Source organism: Sapajus apella, unplaced genomic scaffold (assembly GCF_009761245.1).
Source record: "Sapajus apella isolate SASKATOON/1434 unplaced genomic scaffold, GSC_monkey_1.0 scaffold5, whole genome shotgun sequence".
Taxonomy (NCBI): Eukaryota; Metazoa; Chordata; class Mammalia; order Primates; family Cebidae; genus Sapajus; species Sapajus apella.
Window position 1 is genome coordinate 46330029 of NW_022436945.1, and position 10440 is coordinate 46340468.

Sequence of the window (10440 nt, forward strand, 5' to 3'; positions counted from 1 at the left end):
CCTTCTCAGTACAGGTACCACAGCCTTTCAGAGTTCTCCCTTTTGATTCCTCAATAGGGATCATTCTGATGTACCAGACTTCAGATTTGCTCTCAGTATTCCACATTCAGCATGAAATCTATCTCAAGTTATTTTATCTGTGTTCCATCACAGCTAGGTATGCAGTCTGAAGCTGTTTCTTGTGAATTTGTGTGTTATTTTCCATATGTACAGGTAGTTTGAAGTTCCTACTATTATCCATCAATAGTTACGATGAAGATGTAAATTATATTTTTTGTGAGAATAACTGAATAGATGTTATACTGCCATCATTTTATGATAAACCAGAAATCAAAGCTGTATCTATTGACTCCATAGGAATGACGAGTATTTTGCTATTTTCAAAATTTGTTCTCTTTAAATTAGGAATTTTAATATATTTGTTATTATTTTTCTATTGGTTATATTTATTATTGTAAATGATATTCTTGAAACTCCATCAATGTTTGAAAAGTTTCTTTTGCTCTACCCTTTGTCAGATAAGGCTTTCAGTAAGCAACACTAATTTTTTTTTCCCTTTTCACTACCAAAGTTCTTTCAGCTACACATCTGCTTTCACTTTTACTTTTGCATTGGCATGACTATTATCATTTACTTTTTGTTGTCCAATCACTTGCTTATTTTAGATTTAATCTAAAATTTATGTCCCATTAAAGTATATTTATGTGATTTTTTTAAAACTTATTTGATATCAAGTTGTGAGATAGAATTATATTTATTTATTGAGTAAATAACATGAGCCTAGCATTCTACAAGGATATTGTATCAAGGTCAAGAGGAAACTGCTATTATTCTCTTTAAGTCATGAAATATTTCAAAAAGTTAATACTTCTTGTAATTACTTTTTCTAAATTCTTCATTTTTCTTTTCATATCCTCATCTTTCCATCAGCTCTTCCATATTTTGTGTGTGTGTGTCATGCATTATTCTATTGCTTAGTTCATTTATGCATTTTTAAAATAATTTTTAACTCACTTTATGTCCATTTTTACAATAATTTTCCTATGTCAGTTGCACAGATGAAGAAACTTAAGGTACAGTGGTATTGATGAACATAACATAAGCTACAGAGTTTATGACCTTTTGATGAAGCCCACTATCCTGACGTAAAATCACGTAATCACATTATGTTTTCTTTTCAGTCCTCTTCACACTTTACACTGACCCTCTCCCTGGAAAGTTCCCATTTAGAGATCTCTCTCCTGCTGCTCCAATCTATAATGCACAGTAGAGGCCTGCTGACATTGTTGATCTGTGACTCTTGCCTTCCTTGCACTGCTCTTCTAGATTAGATCCAGAGCTAATTATTTGACAAGTGCCAAAAGAAATCTGCTGGCATCCAATCTGACTGGTCTGTGCCTAAGTTCTACAAACTGCATCTGGTTTATTTCCTAGTTTTCCTGGGAAATATCCAAAAAAGTTTCCTAAGAATAAGTACGTATCAGGTGAAAGTACTAAGTCCACAATGTTTTAAGAACATCTTATGACAGCTTAGCAATTAATTCGCAGATTATTCAGATGTGGATTCTAGGTGAATTTCTTAATAATTTTTGAAGATGTTGTTACAGTGCCAAAGAAATCAGCTTCACGCCATGTATAGCTTTAAATCTGCTAAAACCACCATTTGTTTTTCTTGAATATCCCAATAGAAGAAAAACTAGACACAAGGGACTATTTTTTCTACTAATAGAAAAGCCTGAACCCTTTTTATAGACCTCAGTAAGATTAACACAGTTCATTAACTTATTTTCCTAGAACAGTCTATAGATTAAATAAACATTGAAATGTTTTGCAATTTAAATAAGACCCTTTCTGCACTTGTCTAATATATTAATAGTTGTCTCATTTTACCATGTTCCTGAGGTTATAGAGTGTAAATATCTGTATCTTATCAGCATAATAATATTTTATTCCTAAGGGTTATCAAATACTTTTAAGACTATGATTTTAACCAAGGTGATATTATAAGTTGAGGTGATGTTACAATACGTATAAAGAGCTAGGTGTTTCCGTTCGTATTAGAGAAGATACCAGTTAGAAAGCACCTCTAAATAAACATTTTTACTATAAGGGAAAATTAATAATCTATTTTTTTGTCTTCTATAGAACTAAAAGTGATTAACAATACAGTTCTTAATTTGAAGGGTTGCTTCATTTCACTGAGTAGAAGATTTTAATAATGCTGCTGTTCAAGCACTTGTCTACCATAGAAATATTGTGAAGAAAAATTACTGTGAGTAAATTTTCTGAGAAAATTAGTTTTCTTGTGGTTTGTTCCTTGATCCATTGTATTCTACACTGGAGTATTGTTGACAACCTGCAGAAAGATATGGTTCTTGTATTCAGTATAATAAAATAAAAATCTTCCTTTGGTATAAAAATACATATATTAACAATTCTAATATTTAAAGTCTTAGGATACTGCAAAATGCATGCATTAAACCCAAATGTTATAAGCAGTATCATTTCTGGGACCTTTGTTTATTTCCCAAATGTTACATCATTATAAAAATTTCCCATTTCAAAGTTAAAAAAATTTAATATATACTGTCACTGAAATACAAGTGCTCTGTCAGGGACACATTATATTGCAAAAGTGAGTTATTATATGTTCAAACAAACAAGATAGTAAACCCAGTAATTATTCACATATTTTAGAATTAGACGATATTATGCATTTACCAAAATTTTTAGCTACAATGTCCAATATCACAGCATTTTCTTTTACAGAGACATGGCCCTTTGAGTAGAGTGTTAAACAAACTGATCATCTCATTTGCCACAGTACCATGCATGCAGATTACAAATTATCAAACATATTTCCTAAGTAAAAAATATTGCTACAAATTTTCAGAATTTGTCGCAAATTACAAACACTTTTTTTTTGTTTTTTGTTTTATCATTTGAGACAGGGTCTTGCTATGTTGCCCAGGCTGGAGTACAGTGGCAATTCAAAAGTGTGATATTAGCAAACTGTAACCTAAAATTCCTGGGCTCAAACAATCTCCCTGCCTCAGCCATCTGAGTATCTGGTACTACAGGAGTGTGCAACCACATCCATTAGTTCATGGGGATGCTCCATCTGAACAACACTTTTTCAATATTAAGAAACAAAGTAACTTAATCTAGAACATTAGTACTTTTGTGTACCAAAATAGAGGGTATATTTAACTAAAGAATTTCAATTATGTCTTAAAAAGGTATTATTTATAGTATTGTTTAAATAGAAAGGTTTTGTGTTTCAGAAGCGAGGAATCATTTGCTTTAGCAATGATTTATTAAATATAAAAAATTATACATTAAATATCTACTAGATAAAAATTTAGTGTAGAATTTGATCATATAAATGCATTTTATAATGTATAAGTATGTTTATTAGACTATACATTTTTGTCTAATTACAAATACTTTGGGTTTTTGTTTTGTTTTTTGATCTTTTGAGACAGGGTCTTGCTATATTGCCCAGGCTGGAGTACAGTGGCAATTCACAACTGTGATATTAGCAAACTGTAGCCTAGAATTCCTGGGCTTAAACAATACCCCTGCCTCAGCCTTCTGAGTATCTGTCACTACAGGAGTATGCAACCACACCCAGCTCCCTACATATAAGCATTTAAAAAATTATGGGGATGTCTCGATAGCTATCTTCTCTACCTGAATTGAAACAACAGATGCTGGAGAGGATGTGGAGAAAGAGGAACACTTTTACACTGTTGGTGGGAGTGTAACTTAGTTCAACCATTGTGGAAGACAGTGTGGCGATTCCTCAAGGACCTAGAAATAGAAATTCCATTTGACCCAGCAATCCCATTACTGGGTATATATCAAAAGGATTATAAATCATTCTACTATAAGGACACGTGTACACGAATGTTCATTGCAGCACTGTTTACAATAGCAAAGACCTGGAAACAACACAAATGCCCACAGATGATAGACTGGACAGGGAAAATGTGGCGCATATACACCATGGAATATTACGCAGCCATCAAAAACAATGAGTTCGTGTCCTTTGTAGGGACATGGATGAAGCTGGAAACCGTCATTCTCAGCAAACTGACACAAGAGCAGAAAATCAAACACTGCATGTTCTCACTCATAGGCGGGTGTTGAACAATGAGAACACATGGACACAGGGAGAACAGCACTACACACTGGATCTGTTAGGGGGAAATAAGGGAGAGACAGTGGGGGGTGGAGAGTTGGGGAGAGATAGCATGGGGAGAAATGCCAAATATAGGTGAAGGGGAGGAAGACAGCAAATCACACTGCCATGTGTGTACCTATGCAACAATCCTGCATGTTCTTCAAATGTACCCCAAAACCTAAAATGCAATAAAAAAAAAAAGGAAAAGAACAAAATAAAGAAATTTAAGAGTCTGAGGTTACTGTACAGCCCTTATGGGCACTCTTAAGTTTTTACCATTGTATGTCCAATAAGTAATTCACAAAGATATTAACTAGCTTGGTAAATTGTGTTACTTTAATGTGCTAATAAACTCCCTTTTTTTCCAAGTAGATAAATGAATCTTTTTTGGTCATAGAAAGTGATATGGTTTGGCTGTGCCCCCATCCAAATCTGATCTTGTAGTTCACATAATCACCGTGTGTCATGGGAGGGACCTGCTGGGAAGTAATTGATTATGGGAATGGTTTCCCCCTTGCTGTTCTCATGATGGTGAGCGAGTCCTCACCAGATCTGATCGTGTTATAACCATCTGGCGTTTCCCTGCTGGCACTCATTTTCTCCCCTGCCACCCTGTGAAGAAGTCCCTTCCACTGTGATTGTAAGTTTTGTGAGTCCTCCCTAGGACATGCAGAACTGGGAGTGAACTAAACCTCTTTTCTCTATAAATTATCCAGTCTTGGGTATTCCTTCATAGCAGTGTGAGAACAAACTAATACAGCAAATTGGTACCACAGAGAGTAGGGCACTGCTACTGAGATGGGATACCTCGCTTGACCCCTTCTCAGGACTCGTTCGTAAAGGGTTTGGCTCATTTACTCAGCCCACAGCTCTCAACCCCTCACAGAAGGGTCAACATGCAGGTGAGCAGGTGCAAGGGTTGAGACAAGTGCTTCTTGGTTCTGGCAGGAGTAGAACTCTGTGCAGCCCTACAAGAGCATTTGGGGGATACCCATGACCCCCAGAGCCCTGGAGGCATGTAATTCAGTGTATTCTTTTAGCTTTGCCATCTATGGATGGCTTAAATGTTTAAAAGCTCAATGACGGTGAGGGTGATAGCCTTTTTCACATTTCCTTTGTACCTGAGCTCTTGACTGACATCCAGGAAGAATCAGGCTGTGTGAATATATTACAGGGTGGTGAATGTGAATGATTTTATTTAGCAGTTCGGCTCTCAGCAGGAAGGGGAGCTGGAAAGAGGATGGAATGAAAATGTGGTCTTTCTTTGGAGTTTGGCCATCCCCAGACATACTCTTCTCTGAAGTCCCATGTCAAGCCCTCCCTCTGAAGGCTGCTTGTCTCTGACACCCAGCTGCTTTTTACCTTCTCTCCTTTTCTGCCAGCGGAGTCTGGGGTTTCTATGGACACAGGATAGGGAGTGGGGCAGGCCAGAGTGGTTTTGGAAAAGGCAAAATTCAGGCAGGAAAACAAAAATACATGTTCCCACTTTGGACCATAGTCCCAGGCTTGAGGGTGTGGCTCTTGCCAGGGACCATTCTCTCCTGCACAGTATATCTGTGCCTCCTGTCTGTGTCACCATAAAGATAACCAAAAATGTGAAAGCAACTTTGGAACCAGGTAACAGGCAGAGGCTGGAACAGTTTGAAATATTTAGAAGAAGACAGAAAGATGTGGGAACGTTTGGAACTTCCTAGAGACTTGAATGATTTTGACCAATATGCTGACAGTGACATGGACAATGAAGTCCAGGCTAAGATGGCCTCAGGTGGAGATGAGGAACTTCTTGGAAACTGGAGTAAATTTGACATTTACTATGCTTTAGCACGAAGACTAGTGGCATTTTGCCCCTCTCCTAGAGATCTATGGATCTTTGAACTTGGAAAAGATGATTTAGGGTATCTGGCGGAAAAAATTCTAAAGCAGTAAAGCACTCAAGACAAAGGAGAGCATAATAGCTTGAAAAGTTTGCAGCCTGATGATGTGACAGGAATGAAAAGCCCATTTTCTGGGGGAAAATTCAAGCCACCTGAAGAAATTTGCATTAGTAACTAGAAATTAAATCCCCAAGACAATGGGGAAAATGTTTCCAGGGCATGTCAGAGACCTCCATGTGAGCCCCTCCTATGACAGGCCCAGAGGCCTAGGAGGGAAGAATGGTATTCTGGGCTGGGTCCAGGCCCCAGCTTTGTGCAGGCTCAGTACTTGGTACCCTGCTGCTCAGCTGATCCAACCATAGATAAAAAAGGCCAAGGAACACTTCAGGCCATTGCTTTAGAGGGTGCAAGCCCCAAGCCTTGGGAGCCCCACATGGTGTTGGTCCTGCTGGTGTTTGGAAGACAACAATTTAGGTTTAGGAACTTCTGCCTACACTTTAGAGGATGTATGAAAGTTCCTGGATGTCTAAGCAGAAGTCTGCTTCAGAGGTGGAGCCCTCATGGAGAACCTCTGGTAGGGTAGAGCAGGAGGAGACTTTGTGTGGGGGAGGTCCAGCCTTCTGCACAGAGGGTAGTGCAGAAAGTTGGATCCCCTCACACACAAAGTCTCGTCTGGGGCACTGCTTAGAGGAGCCACGAGAAGAGTGCTACTGTGCTCCAGACCCCAGAATGGTAGCTCCATGGACAGTTTGCACCGTGTTCCTGGAAAAGCTACAGATACTCAAACCTAGCCCATGAAAGCAGCCATGAGGGGAGGCTGTACCCTGAAATGCCACATGAGCAGAGCTGCACAAGTCCTTGGGAGCCCGCCTCTTACATGATCATAACTCAGATGTGAGATGTAGAGTGAAAGGTAATTATTTTGGAACTTTAAGGTGTAATGACTATCTTCTTAGATTTTAGACTTGCATGGAGCCTGTATCCCCTTTGTTTTGGCTAATTTACTCCATTTGGAACTGGTATATGTAGCCAATGTCTGTATCCCCATTGTATCTATGAAGTAACTAACTCATTTTTTATTTTATAGGCTCAAAGGCAGAAGGGATTTACTTTGTCTCATGTAAGAATTTAGACTTGGACTTTTGAGTTAATGCTGGAATGAGTTAAGGCTTTGGGGGACTGCTGGGAAGGCACTATTGGATTTGAAAAATGACAACATGAGATTTGGGAAAGACCAGGGCAGAATGGCATGGTTTGGCTGAGTCCCCATCCAAATTTCATCTTGAATTGTAATCCCCATTATCCCCACATGTTGTGCAAGGAACCTGATTGGAGGTAATTGAATCATGAGGGTGGTTTCCTCTATGTTCTCATCATAGTAAGTTCTTACCAGATCTGATGGTTTTATAAGCATCTGGCATTTCCCCTGCTGTCACTCTTTATCTCTTCTGCTGCCCTCTGAAAAGGTGACTTCTGCCATAATAGTAAGTTTTATGAGGCCTCCCCAGCCATGCAGAATTGTGAATCAAAGCTCTTTTTCTCATAAATTATGAAGTCTTGGCTATTATTTTCATAGCAGTTTGAGAACAAACTAATAGAAAGATGGAGTAGAGATACTATATGTCTCTCTTAAAATCTAATAATCACCAGGAAAATGTAACAATTAATATGTATACAAAAATTTTGCACATATTTTCTGTATTGATCATTAAGGACATGTTTGAAGGATATAATAGACATAGCACTATGGTGAACCTGAGAGATAGAGAAGAAGAAAAAGGATAATAATAGCTGTAGCCTCTTTCTCTGAGCCTATAAAAACTAAACAATTTTTGGGAATGAATGATAGCAGGCAATAGGCCTTGCCATTATCAAATGACTTAATGACAGTACAAGTTTTCTGGAGGGGTATGAAGTAGGAATGATCTACCTTGAATTATCTAGTCAAAGTAGCCTCTCTGGAGAAAGATAAAATTTAAAATTTCATTTTATAATACTTTATTAAATAATTTATATTTGGAAATAATTGGCAAAAAATTATATAAAAAATTTTAGTGTGCTTCCATTCATCAAAGCTGAATAAATTAGTAAATATTCACTACAATCTTACTTTTGACAAGTGAAAAGATTCGTGAAAACTACAGTGACTGGAAAGTTGATTGTGAACAGGAACACAAAGGCGTAAAGGCAGCTGCAGGACAAATAAAATGTTTATTGGACAATGTTGACAATACAAAGCCCTGTCCTCATAGCTAATATTTTAACCTTTGGAAAACAGTCATTGACTATTAAATTTTTAAGAACAGGTAAACAATAGTATCGATATCAAATTTGATAGAAGCCTAGCTTAACAAAACACTTAGCATTCAAGATAGTCAAGGTTAACAACAATGGCTTTTATTACAGGATTCTGCTCAAAATGCTTGAGAAATTTTCTATGTGAGTACTAAGAAACCATTTCAAAGAAATAAAGGGTTGATTAAGTATGTGGACCGTGTGGCTCCTAATATTTCACTATTGCCATCAAATAAAATAATCTTTACAACTTTCTGTGCAATTATTATACAAGATCATTTACTGCCCCCCACAAAAAACTAAGATCAGAAAAAAATAGAAAAAACATAAAACCTTATTATCTCATTTCCTGTGCTTGATATCTCCTATAATTATATTCTGTGCTATCTTTTTAAGAAAAATGACAGTACATTTGCTCCTAAATCTATATCAGTGTTTTCACTTGAAGAGTAAAGTATAGACAAGTATCTTGTTGGGTTGAACTTCTTGGGTTTTATCCACTTCCATTCATCAATTGTGTCCTATATGAGGGAATCATATTTAAAAAAAAGTCCTGTGCAGTGAGTTTCTTGCTCATTATAGGTACGTAAGAAAATAAGAAACAATGTGTGTGAGGTGTTTTGTAAACTTTGAAGTGCTATACAAATTTGTTTATTACAAAGTATAACTGGGGATGCATTGTCTCACATTCCTACACACTGCCATCTGTTTTGAAAAATATTTTCATGCCCTCTTTTGTGCCTTAATCAAGAAATCAGATTTTTGTTGGCATTTTTGTTTCCATTAAGAATTTGTGTAGTAAATATTGTTTCAAGTGTTTAATAATATGTAACACTCTTCTAGTCTATTATCCCATTACAAATAGACAAAACTATGACAAACTGTTTGATTATTCTTAGTCACTGCTCAAAATATCCTGAAATTTTTCCTTGCATTGAAAATTTAAGCAAATATTACAATGTTGAAGAGATTAATATATAAATATATATTATTATTATACTTTATGTTCCAGGGTACATGTGCAGAATGTGCAGGTTTGTAACATAGGTGTACACTTGCCATGTGGTTTGCCGTACCCAACACCCCATCATCTATATTAGGTATTTCCCCTAATGCTATCCCTCCCCTAGCTCCCCACCTCCCTGTTATCCCTCCCCTAGCCTCCCACCCTCACAAAAGGCCCCAGTGTGTGATGTTCCCCTTCCTGTGTCCATGTGTTCTCATTGTTCAACTCCCACTTATCAGTGAGAACATGTGGTGTTTGGTTTTCTGTTCTTGTGTCAGTTTGCTGAGAATGATGGTTTCCAGCTTCATCAATGTCCCTGCAAAGGACATGAACTCTTTTTTTATGGCTGCATAGAATTCAATGCTGCATATGTGCCACATTTTCTTTATCCAATCTAACATTGATGGGCATTTGTGTTACTTCCAGTATTTGCTATTGTGAACAGGGCCTCAATTAACAGACATGTGCATGTATTTATAATAGAATGATATATAATCCTTTGGGTATATACTCAGTGATGGGATTGCTGGGTAAAATGATATTTCTAGTGTAATTCCTTGAGGAGTCACCACCCTGTCTTCCAGAATGGCTGAACTAATTTACACTCCACCAAGAGTGTAAAATTTTTCCTATTTCTCTACATCCTCTCCAGCATCTGTTGTTTCATGACTTTTTAATGATCACCATTCTAACTGGTGTGATATGGTATCTCAATATGGTTTTGATTTTCATTTCTCTAACGACCACTGATGATGAACGTTTTTTTCATATCTTTGTTGGCTGCATAAATGTCTTTTTTTGAGAAGTATCTGTTCATATCCTTTGTTTACTTTTTTATGGGGCTGTTTGTTTTCTTTATTATAAATTTGTTTAAGTTCTTTGTAGATTCTGGATATTAGCCATTTGTCACGTGAGTAGATTGCAAAACTTTTTATACCATTCTGTTGGTTGCCAGGTCACTCTAATGATAGTTTCTTTTGCTGTGCAGAAGCTCTTAAGTTTAATTAGATCCCATTTGTCTATTTTGCTTTCTGTTGCCATTGCTTTTGGTATTTCAGTCATGAAATCCTTGCCCATGC